Source organism: Microtus oregoni, unplaced genomic scaffold, assembly GCF_018167655.1.
Source record: "Microtus oregoni isolate MIOR12 unplaced genomic scaffold, Mior012 000009F_ref0000495, whole genome shotgun sequence".
Classification (NCBI taxonomy): domain Eukaryota; kingdom Metazoa; phylum Chordata; class Mammalia; order Rodentia; family Cricetidae; genus Microtus; species Microtus oregoni.
Genome location: NW_024543068.1, coordinates 49,696,983 through 49,718,083, shown reverse-complemented (window position 1 = coordinate 49,718,083; position 21,101 = coordinate 49,696,983). Strand labels below are relative to the sequence as shown.

At 43.1% G+C, this 21,101-nt stretch overlaps 1 protein-coding gene across 3 annotated transcripts in view; it reads left to right on the top strand.

Annotated features, from left to right (window-relative positions):
* Positions 1-21,101, top strand: part of Dock4 (dedicator of cytokinesis 4) — a 389,986-nt gene that overhangs the window by 49,990 nt on the left and 318,895 nt on the right. The gene's annotated exons all lie outside the window — the stretch shown is intronic.

Here is a 21,101-nt window from a genome sequence, read left to right as displayed (position 1 = left end):
TGTGAAGTCGTCTGTTGGAGATCTGTGGGTGGGATCTAGACAAACTGACTTCAGCATGTGGGTGAGATCTTACGGATGTGCGGGTGGGCTCTGATGCAGGTCATAGAGGAAATATGAGCACTAACTTGTGCAGGTCTATTGTGATGGTATGGCAACATGAGGCAAGGCCATCAGCAATGATGAGGTGCAGATGCTAAGAGCAGCTTATGGTTAGGGATGGATAGACAGAGCGAAGGACTGGTGACGCAGATCACCCCAAACATTGGCACTTTTGACCTTGCTTTTTCTGCCACCTGTAGAAAAACAGTATTTGTCTTCTGCTATATTTACACTGGAGTTCTGAGGAGATGCTTTCGTTACTGAGTAGTTAGGGTTTCAGGAGGAGAAATTCCTTAGGCATGAAAACATTTTAAAGCATGCGCCGTGGAATCAGGTCTAGTTTCATATTCTGGATGACTTGTAGGTAATTTTGTTATTTTAAGTAAGACCTTAATTTCTCTAAGTCTCCATTTCCAGCACTGCTGAGTCTAGGAAGTAGCCATGAAAGAAATAGTATCTGAGATTTCTTTTCACAGTGGATGTGAACCTGTGCTCTGTTCTCCACGCCAAAACACTGAACTCTTCTTGGCTAGTTTTCCTTTATTTTCTACAAAGGGGAGAATATTATATGCCTTAGTAATGTTCTCTCGTCATTTTCTTTTCTAAATTGTTTCTTTCTTTCCTGTAGAGACTTTCAGAAGATCCTGTATTCTCCTTCACAGAGCAGTTATCAGACCCATGTTGGCGTAGTGTCAGGAAAGTTCCCACGTGCCTTCTGAGTCTCTCCTGTGCGCGGCTCAGATGCTGAAATCACGATTGTTCTGTGTCCCACCCCCTCTTAGTGCTGACTTATTCCAACTGATGGACTCTTAACTTCAGCAAAGACCAAGTGTTACAGCCAAGACACATTTACCACAGAGAGCTAGCCGTGACACCCTCTTCCAGAGCCTGGCGTGTTCCCACAGCTGTACCATCTTTTAATCCAGACACTAATGAATCATAAGGCCCTATTTATTGACATGAAAAATCTCTGTGGAGGGTTTCTATAAATCCACACGCTGAGAGGAGATGCGCAGCAGCCCAAGAGAAAGCAGAAGGGCACAGTTGAAACCTCAACAGTAAGCAAACTGTCTGGACGGAACCAAGCTCTGCGGTTTGCCTCCCCTGTGACCTTGGCTAAGCCCCTCAACTCCGCGTGCCTTACTTTCCTCAGATCTGCAAAATGCAAATGTTAGCTACTGTCTCTTCGTCTGGTCTTGAAGGACTGAATTAATATTTGCAAGGGTTTTAGATGCTCAGTGCTATATAGGCATTCGTCAAATATATGCTGAAAATGGATAACAGTGGGTCGTTGGCTGAGCTAACTGGTTGCTGTGCTTTTGCGGAAGAGCAAGGTGACGAAAGTACATTGGCTAGAGAAATTACATGATGGAGTATATTGATGCACAACATCTATGGATATTTTGTTACCATGCACCCTTTACGTTGCATTTGACTTACCAAACATGTTCAGCTTTAACACAGTATTTGTGTATTGATAACAATGGGAAACCACTTATTTTACACGTTCCCAAAGGGTCAGATTTGGGGGCTGCAAGCGTTTGTTGTGTCCGCAGCACATCGGAGGAAATGAGTGGTCCGTTGTCACCAGATTGGATCTGACACCAGATTTGTAACGATGGTGAATGCAGAGGAAACAGTTTAGGAAAGCTGACGCATTTTAGAATCCAGGAAAAACAACCATGGTCGGGATATTACCATTCAATTCAGAAATTTGCAGATAGAATGGCAGGCGCTCCAATGTCTGGTAGTGAAAGACGCTATTCATTGTTACTAACCTCTCCCTGAAATTTAACTTCCTTTACTTATGAATGATGACAGCAAATCACGATAGTATTTAGCATTTGAAATTATAGTACTTTTGAAATATTCCCCGAGTCCTGGTAAGTCCTGTCATTTGGTGTGTCAAGTCAACAGAGAAACTCAAATATAATTATTTCATATTATTCTTAATATTTTGAAAGCTGTGTCCTATTTTGGTTCTTTCCTTTTATGCTTGAAAAACCATTGGGACCTCAGCAGATTGCTGAAGAGGGAGAGGATGAAATAAACCATGAAGGACCTTATCTGGTAATTTGCTCAGTAGTAGTCCTGGGTCTTAGCTACTCCATCTGGCACCCTCTCCACCCAGTCTGGAGAGCTGAGGTGTGCTTTTCTCTAGCCGTGCATCGTTTTGAGACAGAATCCAGGCTACACTCTTGACTACAGAAATGAAATCGCTTTGGCTATTTTTGTCTGTGGCTCACAAGTCTTAAAGACCTGTAGCTTCTCCACGTCCCCAGCACAGCACTGCCTTCGACAGACTCTTGCAGTGGAAGAAGTTGATCAGCCACAGTTTACTAGAAAGCTTGATGCTGCGAAACCAAGACCCAGAAAGCAGAGACCTCAGTCTGTGGAAGTGTGCTGCGGAGGGTTAGCCGAGCATGCGCTCCGGGAGACTGTGAGGCCCACAGGGAGAACTGTGGAGGCTGTGAAATGAGAAGGGAAGGAACGTGTCAGGCAGCAGAAGATGGTGGAAAAGTAATTAAGTCCAGGCTTTCGCCTCCTCTGTCTGCAGGCCTCTGTTTATCAGGAGCCCCTCTTGCTCCTGGGAATGACGTCCACGTAGCGAAGGAACGTGTTTTCACTCGTTTCTTCAATTACCTGAATTAAGCACAGCGTTTTTGGCACTCGGGGATTGTCTCCTGGGTAACTCCCTTATCTCTGTTAGAGTTGTAGACAGAACCTTTGGTGTGTCTACTTTATATCTAGACTAGACTTTATATCTTTATGGTCACTCACAAGGCATACCTGTGAGGGTAGATATTTGAGGGTGTTGGGAAATATTGAGCAAAAGGGAAAAACATTTCAAATGAAAGTATTTTTAGGTAGATGTTTTGTAACAGTAGAATATTCATATTAAAGCTAAGGGGAAATGTTACGGAAAAAAAGTGGGTCCAGGCAGAATGGAAGGTGGCAAGTGTGCTTGCAATGCAGTTCTAAAGGGTTTTCGTTTATTTATTTTATTTTAATGTTGGGGGTGGGCGGGGGACTTCCTTTAGTACTAGTAAAAAGAACCCAGACTGGATCTCTGGGAATGTGTTTGATAGCAGTTTGGAAAGATAGCTTTAACAGTTAGATGAATTCTAGTCTTTTCCCTTTAAATTGCATTTGCCATGTATGTATGCCAGGAACAGGCAGAGAGCTGCTTGTGGGAGCTGGTTCTGTTCTTTCACGTGTGTCCTGGGGATGGAATACAGGCCCTCAGGCTTGGCAGCAAGCACACTTCCTGAGGTGCTGTCCCTCTTCCTCTGAATTAGTGACTTGGCTTCCTGTTACATGTGCTCTCTGAGATTTCCATTTCCGTCTCCATTTCTTATCCACCACTGTGGACTTTTCCTCTAGAACCGTAAGCCAAAGCAAACTCTTTTTTTTCTTTAAATTGCCTCTGGCCACAGCAACAAAAAACATTAGCTAACACAAATAGGATACTTATCCAACTCATTCCCAAACATGGCTGAAGGCTTAAAGGTGAGAGGGAGTAAGGCATCTTGCTGTCAACCTTTTCCAGACCCTCCCAAGGCACCTAAAATTCTCTAGTAATCTACATGGGAAGTAGAAAGTATAAAAAGACAAGATCTCTGGAGTAAATTGGGAGCATGGGGACCTTGGGGGAGGATTGAAGGGGGGAGGGGGGCGGCAGGGAGGGGAGCAGAGAAAAATGTAGAGCTCAATAAATATCATGGAAAAAAATCAACAACAACAACAACAACAAAAAGATGGACTTGGGCCCTTAGACCCCTGTATCTATTCATCCCTATACAAGCTTTACTAAGTCAAGACTGGTCCTTTTAGCAAGCTTCAGCCAGGATTTTTGCCCTAAAATTGGGGTTGGTTTTAGTTCAATCTCTGGGCTTTTATGTGGCTACAGCTTTACCATGCCATTAATGTTCTGTGTCAAATCTTTTCTTTTTAATCTGAAAGTGTTCCATGACCACTTTTATTATTTAAATATATTAAATGAATCGTAACATTAAGAGGTTCAATTTCTTCAATAAAAGGGCAAAGGTGTGTTTTCCCGTCCTCATCAAGTTTGGTGTCTGGGAACCCCCACTTTCTAACTTGCCAGAGTCTTCACCATTTTGTTTCTACATCATGTCCCTCATCAGCCTAGAGAGCATGGTAAGACTATCTCACAGAGACCTGGAAGGGCTGTGTGTTAGAGCCCTTGTGAACCCCGTGCTCAGCTTCTCCCATCTTCTCCTATCTGGCTACCACTCTGGCTTCTTTGAGTCTCTGTGGAGTTGCAACAATTGATGCTTTAAATGGGGCTGGGAGTTTGGGAGGTTTGGAAGAGAAAGGACTCTCTACTTGCATCTATTTGAACACTTGGTCCCTGGTTGGTGTCCTCTTTGGGGAAGCTGTGGAACTCTTAGGCAGTGGAATCTTACCTGAGGAAGTGTGTCACTGAAGGTAAGCTTTGACACGTTATCCAGAATGAATGCTTTTGTTCAAAGTGAGCTATTGTCTATGCTAACTCCCTTTGCAAAACGCTTCACAGCATCTTGGCATTTGAATAATTGGGTCCCCTAGCCCAGTCAAGTTCACACATGAAGCCAACCCTCACAGATGCAGCCTTTTGACCGTCTTACAGCGTCTAGTGGACCTATGGGCTCCCACATTTTGCTTCCTTGTGGTAGAGTATTGTAGTAAGATTTAAGAGTTTTTTCCAAGGGAGTTTAATTTACAAAGATCTGACAACTTTGAGCCTTTCACATAGAGCCGCTGAGTCTGAGTCTGCTGGAGATCTAGGCCAGGATGCTGGTGATGGATGTTACTGGGTCTTTCTTCTGTGGAAAAGTCAGTGGAGAGAGCTTGGTGTTCTGGCTGTGCCATTCAGAGTTGGGAGTAGACATATGTAGACTTAGAGAAAGACAGAACATTCAGGAAGAAATGAAATTTCATCACCATCTGTACAGCCTGCGGTAACCAGGTGTGTGGGTGTGCTGTGTGCTGTACAGCCTGTGGTAACCAGGTGTGCAGGTGAGTGTTCTGCTGTACAGCCTGAGCTAACCAGGTGTGCATGTGTGAGTTGTGCTGTACAGCCTGCGCTAATCAGGTGTGCAGGTGTGCGGAATGCTGTATAGCCTGTGCTAACCAGGTGCGCAGGTGTGTGTTCTGCTGTACAGCCTGTGGTAACCAGGTGTGCAGGTGTGCGGTATGCTGTATAGCCTGTGCTAACCAGGTGTGCAGGTGTGCAGTGTGCTGTACAGCCTGCACTAACAGGTGTGTGGTGTGCTTACTCAAGGTCAGGTTTTCATGCTGCTTTTGAAAACAGATCTCCACCGTTAGCCTCCTGTGGCTCTGAGCCTTGGAAGGATGCCAACAAGGCTTAAAAGGAACTCTCCCAAAGCCGCCTTTGTTTCCCAGAGATTTGTATAGTGCTGCCATGGAGAGGCAGAAAAGCAAAGCAAAAGGAAATAAAAAGAAAGAAAAAATGAAATATTTCCATGAATGTTTGTCTATTTTTTTTTAAATATATCAGGTAAGATGACTTTTTTCTCTTAGTATATATTTCTTCTTAGGAAACTGAGGGAATAGAGGTCTGAAGAAAACTTCAAAACTTCATTTCCATGCATCTTTTGAGAATTCTCACAGTTTAAAATACCGAGTGTGTTCTATTTCTGTGAAATAATGGACTGGCAAGAAAATCCAAGAATATTAATCATAAGAATTGACACCAGCAACTCAGTGGCTTCCACATCCGAATCTCAGAAAGTGGGTCTGCATGGGGAGCACCTCTGGACAAGCGAGGGATTTTTCTCTGTATGGGGAGCACCTCTGGACATGGGAGTGAGCGAGGAATTTCGCTTTATAAGCTCCCTGAAGCACGGAAATCAAAAGTGAGAGTAAGCAAATGGGATTTTATCAGACTGTAAAGCTTTCGCACAGCAAAAGAAGCAATAGAGCAGCATAATATCCTGAAGAGTAAGAAAAGATTGGTGAACTCTATGTCTGATATGCGACCAGGAATGAAAATGTAGAAAGAACTCAAGGAATTTAGTAGTAAAGACAGTTCGATGTGATAGGCAATAGATTTAGCTGGATTCTTTTCAAAAAGATACGCACAAATGGAGCAGATAGAAAAATTTCTCAATACCAGTAATTATCAGGAAAATGCAATATAAACTGCATTGGGAGATATTCCCTCACCCAGTAAGAATGACTAGTTGGCCAAGCGGTGGTGATACACACCTTTAATCCCAGCACTTTGGAGGCAGAGGCAGGCAGATCTTGAGTTCAAAGCCAGCCTGCTCTACAAAGCAAGTTCCAGGACAGCCATGGCTGTTATGCAGAGAAACCCTGTCTCAAAAACAAACAATATGGATGACTAGTGCGAAAAAGACAAAAATATTAAGAAGACAAAAAGACAAAAAGATTAAGAAGTCCTGGTGAGCGGCTGATGAGGTGGCCCAGTAGTTAAGAACACTGGCTTCTCTTCCCAGAGGACCCAGGTTCACTTCTTAGCACCAACATGGCAACTCACAGCCATCTGTAACTCTGGTTCCAGGGTATCAGACATACATGCAGGCAAAACACCTATGTACATGAAAGAAAAATAATAAAAAAAATTCTAAGAAAACTGCTGGTGAGACTGGAGAAAAGGGCTCCTCACACTGTTGGTAGGATGTGCTTAGAACAACCATCTGGGAAGCAGTGTGAAACTACCTCAACAAATTAAAATAGAACTATTGCAGGGTCCAGGTGTGGTCTGGTTGTCCCAGCAATGGAGTGAGGTGAGGTGAGATGCTCAGATGGGGGGGAGGCAACATTGCTGCTCTTCAGTTTCCTGTTCTGGGGGAGTCTAAAGCCTAAGTGTCCTGTGTCCTTTGCTAGTACCATGCGGATTAGCCCGTGTTCTAGGAGGAATCCCAGCTGGGATAGTGTCTGTTCTTGGCTTAGATCAGAGACTTGGGAGGGAAGAGCAGAGGTTAAGGATTTGGACGGATTTCCCACTTGGGTTTGGCTGGGGCCCTGACTTTGCAACCTCAGGAAGCCACTGTGTTTCTCATCCCACAGCAGCGGAAGGGAGCCGGTTTGGTAACCAATTTCTGACAGATACTACATTTTATCTTCATTGTAAACCAAAGCCTCCTAAGTGCTCGGAGGCTCTCGCTGTCCCCAGGTCCTCATGTTCCCTTCCCAACATCACCTTCTCCAAAAAGACCTGTGCATCTGTGTCACCTCCGAGTACTCTACTGGAGTATGCGTCTGCTACTCCTTTAGGTGATATGGCCTTGGGAAAAACATTGCACTACCCCCATTTGTATATATGTGTGTGTACACGCACGTACACATACACACACACATTTTTTTCCAGGAAATATTTCATTATCACCGTTATTCTTTACAACACTGTTTTGTCACAACTGGCTATAAAAGTATCAAGCTGCCGCTGAATTTGTTAATTTGCTACCTACACTTCTATTTTCTCTCGTGCTAGGTTAGCTAAAATGTAATTCTTTTCTCACCTTTTCCTTTAGTCCTTTGGGCTGAAATCCAGGGCCTTGTATGTGCAGGGTAAGAGTTGTACCATGGCACACCATCCCTAGGCTCTGTCCTCCCAGTTTCTAAGGGTGGACTTAGGTATTATTCCTTTTCTAAACTGTGAGTAGTCCATGAATGTTCTTACATTGTAAAAGTTAGAGTGTTGGTAGAATGTTTTATGATATGTGATTGCAGGTAATGTTTTGATTGGTAGTTAATGGCTCTGGAGTCTTTCCTTTTTTTCCTGTGGCTTCCTTGTTTTAGGGATTTCTGTTTTTGTTCAAAGGGATCAACTGTTTAGGGAGATATTGTTGCATATATATGCATATACACGCACACACACAAATTCCCATTTCTGCTTACTAGGAATAGGATAGCTTTTTGCTAGGTTGTGGCAACCAGTGCCTATACCATTAGCAGTGTCTCCTTGACACTCACAGACTGTTTCTTAATGTGTAGAAATTGGTTATAGGAGCTTCCTGTTTCCTGCCTCTTGATACCAATGGTTATCTCAGTCGCTCAAGGTTGTGATAACAAGACTGACTGGTTTCAACAGTAACCTTTGTTTTCCACTGTCCAAGATGCTGGAACACCAAGATCAAGGAGCCTGCAGATTTGGTTCTTAATAGGGGTTTCTCCGTGAAACAGTCCTGGCTGTCCTGGAACTCATCCCATCATTAGGGTCCCAATCCCCTGGCCCAATTCAGCTCACTTTTCTAGCAACATGGCCTCATCTCAAATGCCATGCTCTTGGGAAAAGGACTTCAACATATAAGGTTTGAGAGTTCCAAACACTTGGTATACAGCATGGGAGAGGGCAGATGAAGAGCTGGGTTTGCACAGAGCATCTGGGAGTGGTTTCTTCTAGAACCTGGACATGTTAGGGATTTTCCTCATCTATTTGGAAGCAGGAGAAGCTCTTGTCTTCTTCCTGGATAATATTTTACAATCTTAATGTTCATACTTAGTCTTTGCATGTGATATCTGAGCATATAATTTACCCCTTTTCATGTAAATCCTGTCTTAGAATTTGTTTTTATATGTATATGTCTGTTTAAGTGTATGTGAGAACTGTGTGTGTGTGTGTGTGTGTGTGTGTGTGTGTGCGTGTGCGCGCGCGTGCCTGCGCACACTTGCATGCCCTTGTGCATGCCTGTGAGTGTGGTGGCCAGAAGTGGGCACTGGATACTTTGGAGTTGAAGTTGCAGGTGATTGTGGGATGCTGGGCTTGTTGTATGGGTGCTGGAATCCAAACTCTAGTCTTCAGGATTGCACAGCAATTTTCTTAACCACTGATCCATCTCCTCAGCTCCTCCAATACTGGTTTTTGTTTGTTTATTTTGCTTTTGTTATTCTACTTTATTTCTACTTAAGAGACCATGATTCATATTCTACAGTCACTATCAAGAGGAAGGGAACTATCTTCCCTCCTGTACTAGATTCATGCCAAAATATTTAGGTACCAGTGTATTCATTCCTGGGCATTAATGTCTTTTAGGAAGATGTTGACAAATCAGAGAGATCCTGAAGTGGGCTAAAGGTCCTGAAATGATGGCACGTGAAAGATGAGTATGAAGGGTGAATTCTTTAGTCTGTGAGTTGCCACTGCACAGGTGGTGGTGGTTAGCACCCTCAGGAATGTTGGGTGTATGTAAATATTGCACGAAGGGCTGTGTGGACACTGTCTTCTGTGATAGACAGCCCGCGTGGGAGGCAAGTATTGTTAGCTTCATTCTCAGATGAGGGAACTGAAGTCCAAAGAAGCATGACCTGGTCCAGGGCCCACGATGGCAGGCTGCTGCTCTTGGCCCTTGGCATCTGCCTCCAGGACCAGCACTCCTCTCCCTTTGCGGCCATTTGCCAAACTAGTCAATGGATTAGTATTGCAGAGGTGTTTGGCCAAGCTTGTGTAAAGTATTAAATAATTCTGCTTTATTGCATCAAAACCACCACTGACTGGTTATAAAATGCATCATTATTTTATCTGCTTCTCTGCTTTTGCTTTGGCTGCCAGTATAGCACAGAATCAGTTATGAGGCCCCACCTCTCAGTAGTTTACAGTAGGTAAAACCCAAAGCAGACCTGTATTAAAAAAAAAATGTTTTGTATTCCCTCAGATTTGGGATCCAAAGCCCAAACAATAAGGGAGAATTAACTCAAAGAAGTCCTTCTTCACCTCTCAAGCTGCTGAGAAATGTAATGCCCCCTGTGGAGGTCTGGACACAGAGCGGCTTGCTGTGACATGCCCTGATGTGGAAGTGGTGTTAGGAAGGGTTTATTGAACTGAGTAGAAGATGATATAAATACCATTATCTTCCAAATCTGAGCAGTTGCTACTGAATATAGTACACCATACCACCCAAGCGGTGACAAAGTGTTAATATTCTTGGCAGTTATGTCTATTAATTTTCTATTATTATAAGCCTGATTTAATATCTGCCATTCTAGCTGTCTTCTCTCTCCCTCTCTTTCCTCCTTTTCCTTCTCTTTTTTTTTTCTTTTTGTTCAGAAACACGGCTGGTAATACTTCCTTTTGTCTCAGGTAAAATCCAGATTAGGAGGCTTTGTCTCTGGGGCTCCCTGCCTTTTCACCCAGACTCTTTCCTGCCTGTTTACTTTTCTCTCATATGCCAGGCCTGAATCCCATTGACAGGTACCATGGATTCAAGCCGCCAGCAGTGCTGACACACATCCTAACCTTCTGGGAATTGCCAACATTGGGGCGCATTTCATTTTTCAACTGGTTCGTCCTCCTTTGCTCTTTAAAATGCTACTCATCCTTCAAGACCTGGTTTAAATCTGATCTCCTTAAAATACCCAAACCTTGTCTCGTCACATAAACTAGAGGTAATCTCAGACTCCTGTGTTCCCTAGACCCCTTCAATGATATTTCCAACATTTGATTTTAAACTCTGTGTCAATCTTTTGTCTTCTACCTGATTATAAGCTCTAGGATTCTTGCTACTTCACTGCTAACGACTTACAGCCCTGTGCCTGCGAAGAGCCCTGCCACTCTGTGTTTCTGCAAAGGGCTTCCCACAGGGGAGTTGCAGAGCGAGTGAGTGAATTATGGCCGTTTGTAACCTACTTGTCCCTTTCCTGAGTGTGTGGATTGAGCTAATAACAATTGCTTTTTGCTCCCTAAATTCATTACCCTTGTCTGTGTTACTGGGAATTGTGGCACCATTTTAGGCTGAGTGGTTGACAAGCCAGCTTTGAATCACAGCTGTGGTCTCTGGGACCACAGAGGGAAACTGTACCAGCAGACAATGGGGTTTTCTGCCTCGCTAATCCTTCCTATTTTCTGTGTTTCTTTTTGTTAGAAATCTTTCTTTAGGAATAAGGTAAAAACTAGTTTCATTCTTTTTTGTTCTGCAATTCTTCAGAGCACTGAAGTTTTGCAAGCTATTGATCACAGTTCTCAAACACAGCGAAGGGAAAAAACCCAGCTCTGTAGTTGTTGGCTTTATACCGATATCTTTGGAACTCAGCCCACAGACTTTCCCTTTGGATGTGTGCCGTGATCATTTGTGCTGTTCCCTAACACTCAGCCTTCTTTTGGCCGAGAACTTGGGTTCTTAATTTGAGGTGGGTGTCCTGGAATCAGAGGGATGTAGGAGGAAATTACCAAGGATCCCTATTTATTTGTTTATTTTTCTACACTGTTGGCCTTTAGATATGATGGGGGAAGCAAGAGGGAAAACCACATTTTCATCATTAGATTTTGGTTAATTTGGAGAAATTTAATTTTTTGGCTAAAGATCATGATTAGAATACTTTGTTATCCTTTGAACGCCGATAGTAATAGCTACTGGGCATGGCCTTAAAAACAAAGTTCAAATGGTTGAGTCTCTGTTCTTGGTGCTTTTTCATTGCTTACGTAATCTTCTGCAGGCTGCTCGGACAATGCATCATGGGGACACTTGAGTGGCTGGGGCTCTGAAATATTGAATTGATGACTCTCTGTTGATTAAAGGAGAAGGGCTACATAGCTAATAAGAATTTGCTTTTAGGGAATAATACTTAACAAATTAGACTATAATTGGGCACTTGAGTCAATTGAGTGTGCCTTATGCAGTTCAAGTGCCTACCATATGTGTGCCTCTGTGGCAGGGAAGTATACAGAAATACAGTAGGGGCATCCATATCTTTATAGATCGGTAGATATGCTGGGTTAAGAAAGAAGCAAGCTTGAATATCTTATCAAAGCCTTTTATTTCCATTGTCTTTACTACTTTTAAATGGCTTACAAGTCAGTCACTTTTTATCAATAAATTTGAATCACATACGTTTGAAAAGGTCAGCCCACTTTTAACTGAGTGTTGTAAAACAAGTAATTTCAAGAGCCCCAATTGGAATAGTTATGTCTTAATTAGAAAAAAAAACATTTCTTAATTAAGGCAAAATTGACCTGATCAGAGATTTAGAAAGAATAAATTATACTCAGAGCACTACATTGATTAATCAAAGATCTTTTTTATTTTTTTGTTTTGTGCTTGTGTTTTAAGATTAAGGTTATTTTTTAACAGTCAAGGATGAATATCAATTTAATAATTTCGGTGTTCCGTCTGCTCTGAGTTATGAACTTTATTGAGGGAGAGCATCTGCTTGTTGAGTAGGACAACACACATGAGAATGTTCAAACTCCTTGGCTATTTAGAAATTACCTCGTTAGGTTTTTAGAGCTACTTTATCTCTTATAACTATTAAAATTATCAAACTTATTCGAAAAATCAAGCTTATATACCTTTTGCAGTTCATAGGGCCAAGTTCACCGTGTGTCATTCTAACATCTATGGACTAGATTATCTGAAAAGATGTAGGCGTGCCAGTCATGGTGGCTCATTCCTGTAATCCCAGCACTTGGAGGCAGAGTCAGGAGGACTGCCTGGTGAGTTCTAGGGCAGCCAGGACTATACGATGAGACTCAAACCAAATGGACACAAAACTCCAAACAAGCAGACACAGGCCCAAACTGCTAAGATCCACCAAGACGGTTATAGCCATAGTGTGTCTCCCTGGCCCTCTCACTTGTTACTTAGCCATAAGTATCAACGTCTCTGGGGCGTGGTCTAATTGCAACTAAAATCATTATGTAAGAAAGGTTCATTTGCCTCTTTAGAGTGCCATTTTAACACCATTCTGGCCTCTCACCACGGTCCACGTTCACCAGATAATTGTCTTGGAAATGTGAGGCCACCACAGCGTTCCCGTTCTGGTCTATTCTAGTCCACTCTACTTTGTTCACCTCACTGTCATATTTCATTACATCTTTCTCATCTTAAGAAGCCTTAACCATAGGTGGCTCACAGGTTGAATGACACTGATTCTCTTAGCAGACTCCCCACAAAAACACATTCTCTTCCACACTAAGTTTTTGTAAGTGTGTGCCCAAGCATCCCCACCTCCTTTTAGATTTGTTTTTATTTTTTTCTTATGTATGTGTCTGTGTGATATGCGCTAGAGTATATATGTGTGGACACATATGTGTAAGTGTGTGTGTGTGACTACAGGTGCACATGCATGTGTGAGGATCTATGTGAAGACCTAAGGTTGATGCTGGGAGTCATTCTTGATTACTTTGTACATTATTAATTGAGGTAGAGGCTCTCAGTGGAACCTTGGCGTTCATCAATAAATCTCATCTTGCTCTCTTGCTTGTCTTCAGGGGGCCACTGTTGCTGGAATTACTGACAAGCCACCATGTCCACTTGACATCTCTGTGGGTGTTGGCGAGCTAAACTTTCTTTCTCTTAATTGTGTGACAAGTGGTTTTTGTTGTTGTTTGTTTGTTTTGTTTTTTACACTGAACCATCTCTCTGGTCCCCAAGAGCTCTTTTATGCTTACATTCTTTATCATCTAAACAAGGAGATAGCAAATATGAGAGCATCAGTATAAGATTAAACAAGAATGTGCAGCCTATCTATCTGTAGAACTATTTGAAGACTCATGACAAACAATTACGGAATGGAGACAGAGAAAGACAGCATCCTCAGTTCTGGACTCTATTGTGGTTCTCATTTTCCTGAAAAGAACAATATCAGAGAATGCCTTAGCTTATGAGAAACTGTATGGCTCTTACAGGCACATACAGGGCCACTGTCAATGTTGTCTTTGATTCCCCTCAGAATCCCTGAGCAGCTATGTTACTTTATCCAAAAATTCTTGAATGGAGGCTGCTAGAGGCCTGGCTATCCCAGGAGGACTGAAATATAGAAATAGGGAATTCCAGGATTTAGTCATGATCCTGGAATTAGGAATTCTATAGCCTAAGGGATCTGAGTGCCTGATCTCTTATGTTTTCCTTCATAGTCAAGAGCAACTCAAGAGTAAAGCTGGTAACTCCCTGCAGAAGGGCTGGCGTATGGCCCTCCTTGCCTAGTGTATACTGCAGGGAGGGTGTGTCAAACTGTGGTCTAGATATTTGAGGGGAACAAGCCAATGTGATTGTCTCTAAGGCTAGCAAAGATTCTGTTCATTCTTCAGCGATCCTTCTGCCTGGGTCCTGTTCTAGGTTATCAGCGTGGGCATTGAAGGTAAGCGAACTAGCAAGAATGAAGGCCTTTTCTCTATATATTAGATATAGATACATACTGTGTCTGCCTTGCTGTGCGCAGCCTATATGCTGGCTCTGGCTAGCTTCTTCCGGTAAGGTGTTTTGAGGGCAGGGATGTCATCCATCTCCCTGCTGTTTCCAGATACCATCTCTGCGTGAATGTTTGTTGAGTCTATTTTTAACATCGTATCCTTTGCGAGAGCTGTCACAAGGCCAGGATGGCCAAATGTCCTGTTTATCTCCCCGGCTCTCCCTGGTTAAGTCCCATTCTTTTGTTCATGATGCCTAGAAAGCCTTTGGGGATGGTGGTCTGTGCTCCTGTAATTGTATTGGGCCTGAGTTCAGGCTGGCCTGTGCCTTTGCAGCCGGCAGCAGAAGCCTTCGCAGCGTTCCCGGTAGTTACTAAGCGACCATGGAGAAAATGACCTCCAGCGCCCACACAGGGAGCCAGTTTGCAGGGATGTGAGAGATCCCATCAAAGTCCCTCTGCTGTGACAGTCTACCACTTGGCTGACGGTCCGAGAACTGCCACCCTCCCTGCCTCCTCCCCCTTTTATCTTCGCGCTCGCCACAGATATTAATAAATCCTTCTGAAATGAGATGCGGACGGCGTCTCGGGCCTCTGCTGATAATGATCACATGAAGGGTCTTTTGTCTGCCTTGGCCTTTTACCTCCGAATCCTGCATGCTTTCCCCGGAGGGACATTGGTCTCTTTCCAGGAATGGGATGTGTATCTTTTCACCCCTAAACAGTAGTTGATTTCAAACCATGAAGTTTGCTACAGATTTTCTTTGTTCTTTTTCCTCCCCCTTTTTTTGTGTCTTGTGGTTTTACAGCTGTCCTGTTACATGTTTATGAGTAGGGGTTATGGCAAGTAACCTTTCTTTTTTAAATTTTTATTATTATTGTTTTTGTCTTTCCATCAGTTGGTACCACCCTAGGCTTATTTCAGGCACCTAATAAATCCTGCAATAAATATAAGTGAATGCATGGCCCTAATGTTATATTAGCTGTTTCTTGTGTTGTATCTTGAATGCATGTGTTCATTCTACCAATTATTCATTTAAAAAATTATTTCAAATTATTATGCTAAGGATTAAGGATGCTAAGGAGTAAGGCATAGTTGCTGCCCCCAGGAAGCCTGCAACTTACAATAGATGAAGGTGGTTGATGTCTTCTTTGTGTAGAAAGCCATGGGTAACTAAGCACCGTGTCGTGGGGAATGAGCCTTGTCTGCTGCATCAACACCCCTGATTCTTCTGGTGCCCTACCCGGGTAGCCAGGGGATCTCTTGGTTGCATATACTTGGGGTTTCTGTGTGCGCAGCTCACACTGATCAGTCATGGGCCTCAGCACCTTTTAAAACAACCTTGGCTACTGAAAGGGGCTTGTTCTTGTCCTGCATGTGACGTTCATCTCACACTGAGAGCTTTAGATTACCCCAAAGAGCAAAAGGCGCCTCAAACACAGGAAAGGGCAGGATCTCATCTGTTAGTCTTCAGACATATTTATGGCAGATAGCGTGCCATTTCCTTGATATTGTGTAGGTTTCCACTATTATAAGCCCATGAATTTCAAAGCTGACTTGACACTGGGAGAAATGGCTCAATTTATTGTATAAAATACTGGAAGTCAAATGGATTTATTTTTGGTAACTTTTACTGATGTAATGACTCAACATGAAATCAAAGACTGTATTTCAGATACTGTGAGTTACTGCCTGAGTATATTCGGCTTTGCAGGGCCAGTAATATTTTATTGCCACTATGAATAAGGCTGTTAAATTTAAATCAAGAATTATTGGTTCTTTTTGGTAGGACACGTAGTTTTTCACACATCCTGAGTAATAAACTCTTTTCCATACTCGCCAAGTTAAAAACATGGCTTACGTTGATTTTGTGATTACAGATTAGTTGTGAAAAAGGACAGATTTAGCAAAAAACCAGACATGTTTGGGGATATACCATATGAGATTGTTCTAGCATTTCTGTATTATTTAGACTAGGGACACAATTCATCACTCTGTTGGCTCTGTCTACTTTTCCAAAAAATCTACATGCTTTGCTTTGGCAGGGGAAAAAAAAAACCCACCATCCTATCGCACTTGAACCCTAGAACCATTATGTCCTATTTATAGTAACCAAAATCCTTTCCTGTGGTGGAGAGAAATCTATAAAATACAGAGTGAAATGCTGAGTCCTTCTGTCATCTGTGGAGGGAGCACGGGCTGCCTTTGCTTCAGCTTTAAGTCTCTCCTGCTGTGGCCCAGTTCTAGAGACATCAGGCCTTCCTCCTTCCCAGCTCTGGAGATGCCAGGCCTTTCTTCCTTCCCCAGCTCTGGAGATGCCAGGCCTTCCTCCTTCCCAGCTCTGGAGATGCCAGGCCTTTCCTCCTTCCCAGCTCTGGAGATGCCAGGCCTTCCTCCTTCCCAGCTCTGGAGATGCCAGGCCTTTCCTCCTTCCCCAGCTCTGGAGATGCCAGGCCTTCCTCCTTCCCAGCTCTGGAGATGCCAGGCCTTTCCTCCTTCCCAGCTCTGGAGATGCCAGGCCTTTCCTCCTTCCCCAGCCTCAGCATCCTTTTGTGTTGTCTCCACACTCCCCGCTCAGCTCGTAGAGCGGTCTGAAGCTGGGTGCTTTCCATTCCTCTGCTTTCCTGGCTGCGTCTGTCTTTCTAGTTCTGCCAGGTGACCTCTTACTCAGCCTTCAAACTCCGCTCAAATTTCCCTTGGTGGATCAAGCCTCTCCTGACCTTTGCAGGGAGAATTAAGAGCTTTGAAGCATGGATGGAGTCAAAGACGTTACTTCACTGCAGAGTCTCAAGGACTTGCTGTTGAGAGAATGGCTTTCCTGAAAGCCTGAGCCTGGAGGGGTGTGACTGAGCTTCTTTTGCTTGTTCGTGATGTCTGTACCTTGGGTTCTCCTCCAGTTTGTAGCTGAAATAAACTGGAGGAATTCCCAAATCCATCAAAGGAAGAGCTTGCCCCTGTAGTTTATAATTGTTAAGATTAACTGAAGAGTTACATGGGAACTCCTTCCCCCTTCCTTCTCCTCCCCTTCCCACTCTTTCCTTTCTGTTGGTGCAATTATCCACAAATAGAGGGTTCCTCAGGCATCAGGAGTCTCATGTGTCCTTTGGCCAGCTCTCCTGATGGGGATATCTTGTAATTGTAGTAGAATATCAAACCAGGACATCGGTATTGGTATGTTACTGTTAAAGTAGTCTCCTTGTTCAGTTTTTGTCTGTTTGTATGACCACTTCCATCCTGTGCATAGATTCTGAGAATATCACAATAGTCAGAATGTAGAACTGTTTTGACCACTACAGAAGACCTATCTTGGACTACCCCTTTGTAGGTATCCATCCCTGTATTGGCTCCTGGCTCCTGATGAATCCTGGCCGATTCTCCATTTCTATAATTTTGTGTTCTGATGAATGTCATGCAAATGAACTATAGTCCATATAGCCTTTGGAGATTAGCTCCTGCCTCCTAGTAACACCAATGCCTTGAATTATTCAGGCTTCTAAAGATAGTTCGGTCCTTTATATGCTGGGTATTCTGTTCTGTAAATGTGGCAGAACATTGGTTAACTCTTTTTTTCACTGAAGAACATTTGGGTTGTTTGTAGTTTGGGAGTTGTTACAAGTAAAAAGGGTTACCAACTTTCGTGCTCAGATTTTTTGTTGTGTAGAAGTTTTAATTCTCTGAGAAAAATGTCCACAACTATATTTCTAGGTCAAAATTGTATATTGAGTTATATAAGAAACCACAAAAACAACTTTCTCCAATGATTATGCATTTCCTATTTAACTAGCAATGTGTGAGAGAGGTGAGTGGTTAAGGTGCCAGCATTTGATACTACTGAGATGGTCCATCTGGTGCAGCGTTCAGATTCTTCCAGGACTGAAGGAGGCAGTGCTGGAAAACTCCTCTGCCAAGAGGTAGCAAGGGAGTTTCTTAATTATATGTATGCTCTGTTGTTTGTCTAACAACGATGCTTTAAATAGATGCACCATAGCTTGGCTTTCTATGCAAAGACTGTACACATACTCATGGGTGAGGGAATGCTGAGTTTATTTTGTTGTTATTGTTCAGTATTTATTTCTTGAAGATCTATTTGTGTGCTCGTGTGAATATGTGCACATGAATGCAGGTGCCCATGAAGGCCAAAGGCTTTAGATCCCCCTGGAGCGGGAGTGGGCAGTAGTGAGTGAGCGGCAGGGACTAATCGTAGATCCTTGTCCAGACTGGAGGACACCCGGCCATCACTCTCACCTCTTGTTCAGTATCTGCGTTAGTGGACATTGAATGAGAGACTGCCTACTGTCAGACACCCAGAAGGCAATGTAGTGTAAGGTGGGGGACTGGAAGGAAGGAGCAGCTAACCATTTTAGCTGTGGGTATTTATCTGGGCTTTTGTTTACTCTCTAGTATAGAGAGGATGCTGCTGCATTCTCTGGGCTTTTGTGAGACTGAGCGATGGAAATAGCATGTCCGGGTTGTGGCTAAAACTTAGAGATTGCCTGTCTCTGAAGATCTCAGTTAGTTTTTTTAAAATTGACTTTGATGTTGATTAGACATAGCTCATACTTCTGTTCAGTTTGCAGAATAGAGAAAATATTATAGATCATTCTGTAAGAACCGTGATGATGAGGCTGACACTGACTGAGAGCATACTGAGTGAGTACAGTGAACATGCAGTGAACATACAGTGAACATGCACTGAACATGCACTGAACATACTGAGTACAGTGAATATACAGTGAGCATACTGAGTGAGTACAGTGAACATGCAGTGAACATACAGTGAACATGCACTGAACATACTGAGTACAGTGAACATACAGTGAGCATACTGAGTGAGTACAGTGAACATGCAGTGAACATGCACTGAACATACTGAGTACAGTGAACATACAGTGAGCATACTGAGTGAGTACAATGAACATACAGTGAACATGCAGTGAACATGCAGCGAACATACTGAGTACAGTGAATCTACAGTGAACGTACAGTGAACATGCACTGAACATACTGAGTACAGTGAACATACAGTGAGCATACTGAGTGAGTACAGTGAACATGCAGTGAACATGCAGTGAACATACTGAGTACAGTGAACTGCTTGAACCATGGAAGCTCCGCACTAGATCTGCCTACATACTCTTCTGGTGCCCATTGTTCTGGGCAATGGGAACCACAGCCCAGAGAGTGTGCTAACTCAGTGGAGGTCTCACACACATATCCAGAGGAGCTAGAATTCTGATTCACGCAGTCCTTCCGGTCAGCCATATACTGATGCCTGTTCCTTAGGGTCTAGATTGCCTTCGAATGTAGTTTCTTACGTGGTACAAATGCAATGGCTCTACCCGAGTGTTGAAATACGGAGCGGTGGGCTGTGTCCCGCCACCCGGCTAGCTTTACCCGAAATAATTACACGGAAACTGTATTCTTTTAAACACTGCCTGACCCATTAGTTTCAGTTTCTTATTGGCTAGCTTTTACATATTGATCTAACCCATTTCTATTAATCTGTGTAGCCCACGAGCTGGCTTACCAGGAATGATCTTAACCTGCGTCTGTCTGGAGTGGGAGAATCATGGCGACTCCCTGACTCAGCTTCTTTCTCCCAGCATTCCGTTCTGTTTACTCCGCCTACCTAAGGGTTGGCCTATCAAATGGGTCTAGGCAGTTTCTTTATTAATAAGAAATCACTCCCACATCACCCGAGGGCCCTCACATAGCTTTACTGCATGCCATGGGGGCCAACCTGGAAGAAAGTACATCCAAGCCTTATCTAGAGGCCCCTGGGAACAAGCGCTCCAACAAAACGACCTTGTGCTTCAAGACTGACTGCGCTGGTGTTTTTGAAATAGCTGGTTGGATTTTTGAGAGTCAGGATAATTACTGTAAATGACATGATGGGAATGGTTTGGGATGATCCTGGTGGGGAGAAAATTATCTCTAAAACATATGATTTTCTCTGTCTGCTGTAATTTAAAACATGAAGATATCAGAGGAAGTATTCGATATTTCAGTCACCTGAAGGGAACTGGCATGTCCCTTCCCTGGTGACCTTACTGTTGAAGGATATAACCCAGCATTGTTTGTAATTTCATGTTTGATGAAGCTGTGGACTGTCACGTCGGTTGTTCTCATAGTGTGTCCTCAGTTAATGCGGTGATTTGGAGCCCGTTGTGACTCCTTCCCACCTGAAAATCTGCCTTCTGAAAGGGTCTTTAACATTGAGAAATGCAAACTCATTTTTTACATCACTGAAGTCTGTGATATGTTTTTCATCCCTTCTCAGCACATGGACAGCCTGTGTTTAAAACCCAGGGAAAATCATAGGAAAGTGGTAGAGAAAACAAAGACCAAATTATACAGAAAATGTATTAGTAAATATGTCTCTTTAATGACTGTGTTTTTTTTAAATTAAAAAAGGCATTTAATCTAGTGTGCCCCTTTCAAAATATCCATTTATTCATTTGCAGGGTGAGGGAATAGTAAAAGATCACCTAGTGATCTTCACAAAATTAACTTAAAAATAAGATTTATGTTAAGTTCATGTTAAGCATTTTTTATATATTTATTCCTATATATAAGAATAATTTGTAGGTATCGGGAGATAGCTCAGTTGTTAAGCTTGAGGACACAAGTTCAGTCCTAAGCTCCTACTGAGAAGTAAGGCCTAGTAGTGTTCACTTATACTTCTGTGCTGGGTGTGTAGAGACAAAGGGTCCGTGGGGCTCACAGGATAGCCAGCCTGGCCTACTCAGTGAAGTGTTGATCCCAGTGACATACTCTGTCTGTAAAAACAAAGTAGACAGTTTCTGTGGAATAGCATCTGAGGCTGGCTCTGCATCCCCATCCTCTCCCCAGTGTGGTATAGAGTGTTGGTTATGATCTCACTTAACAT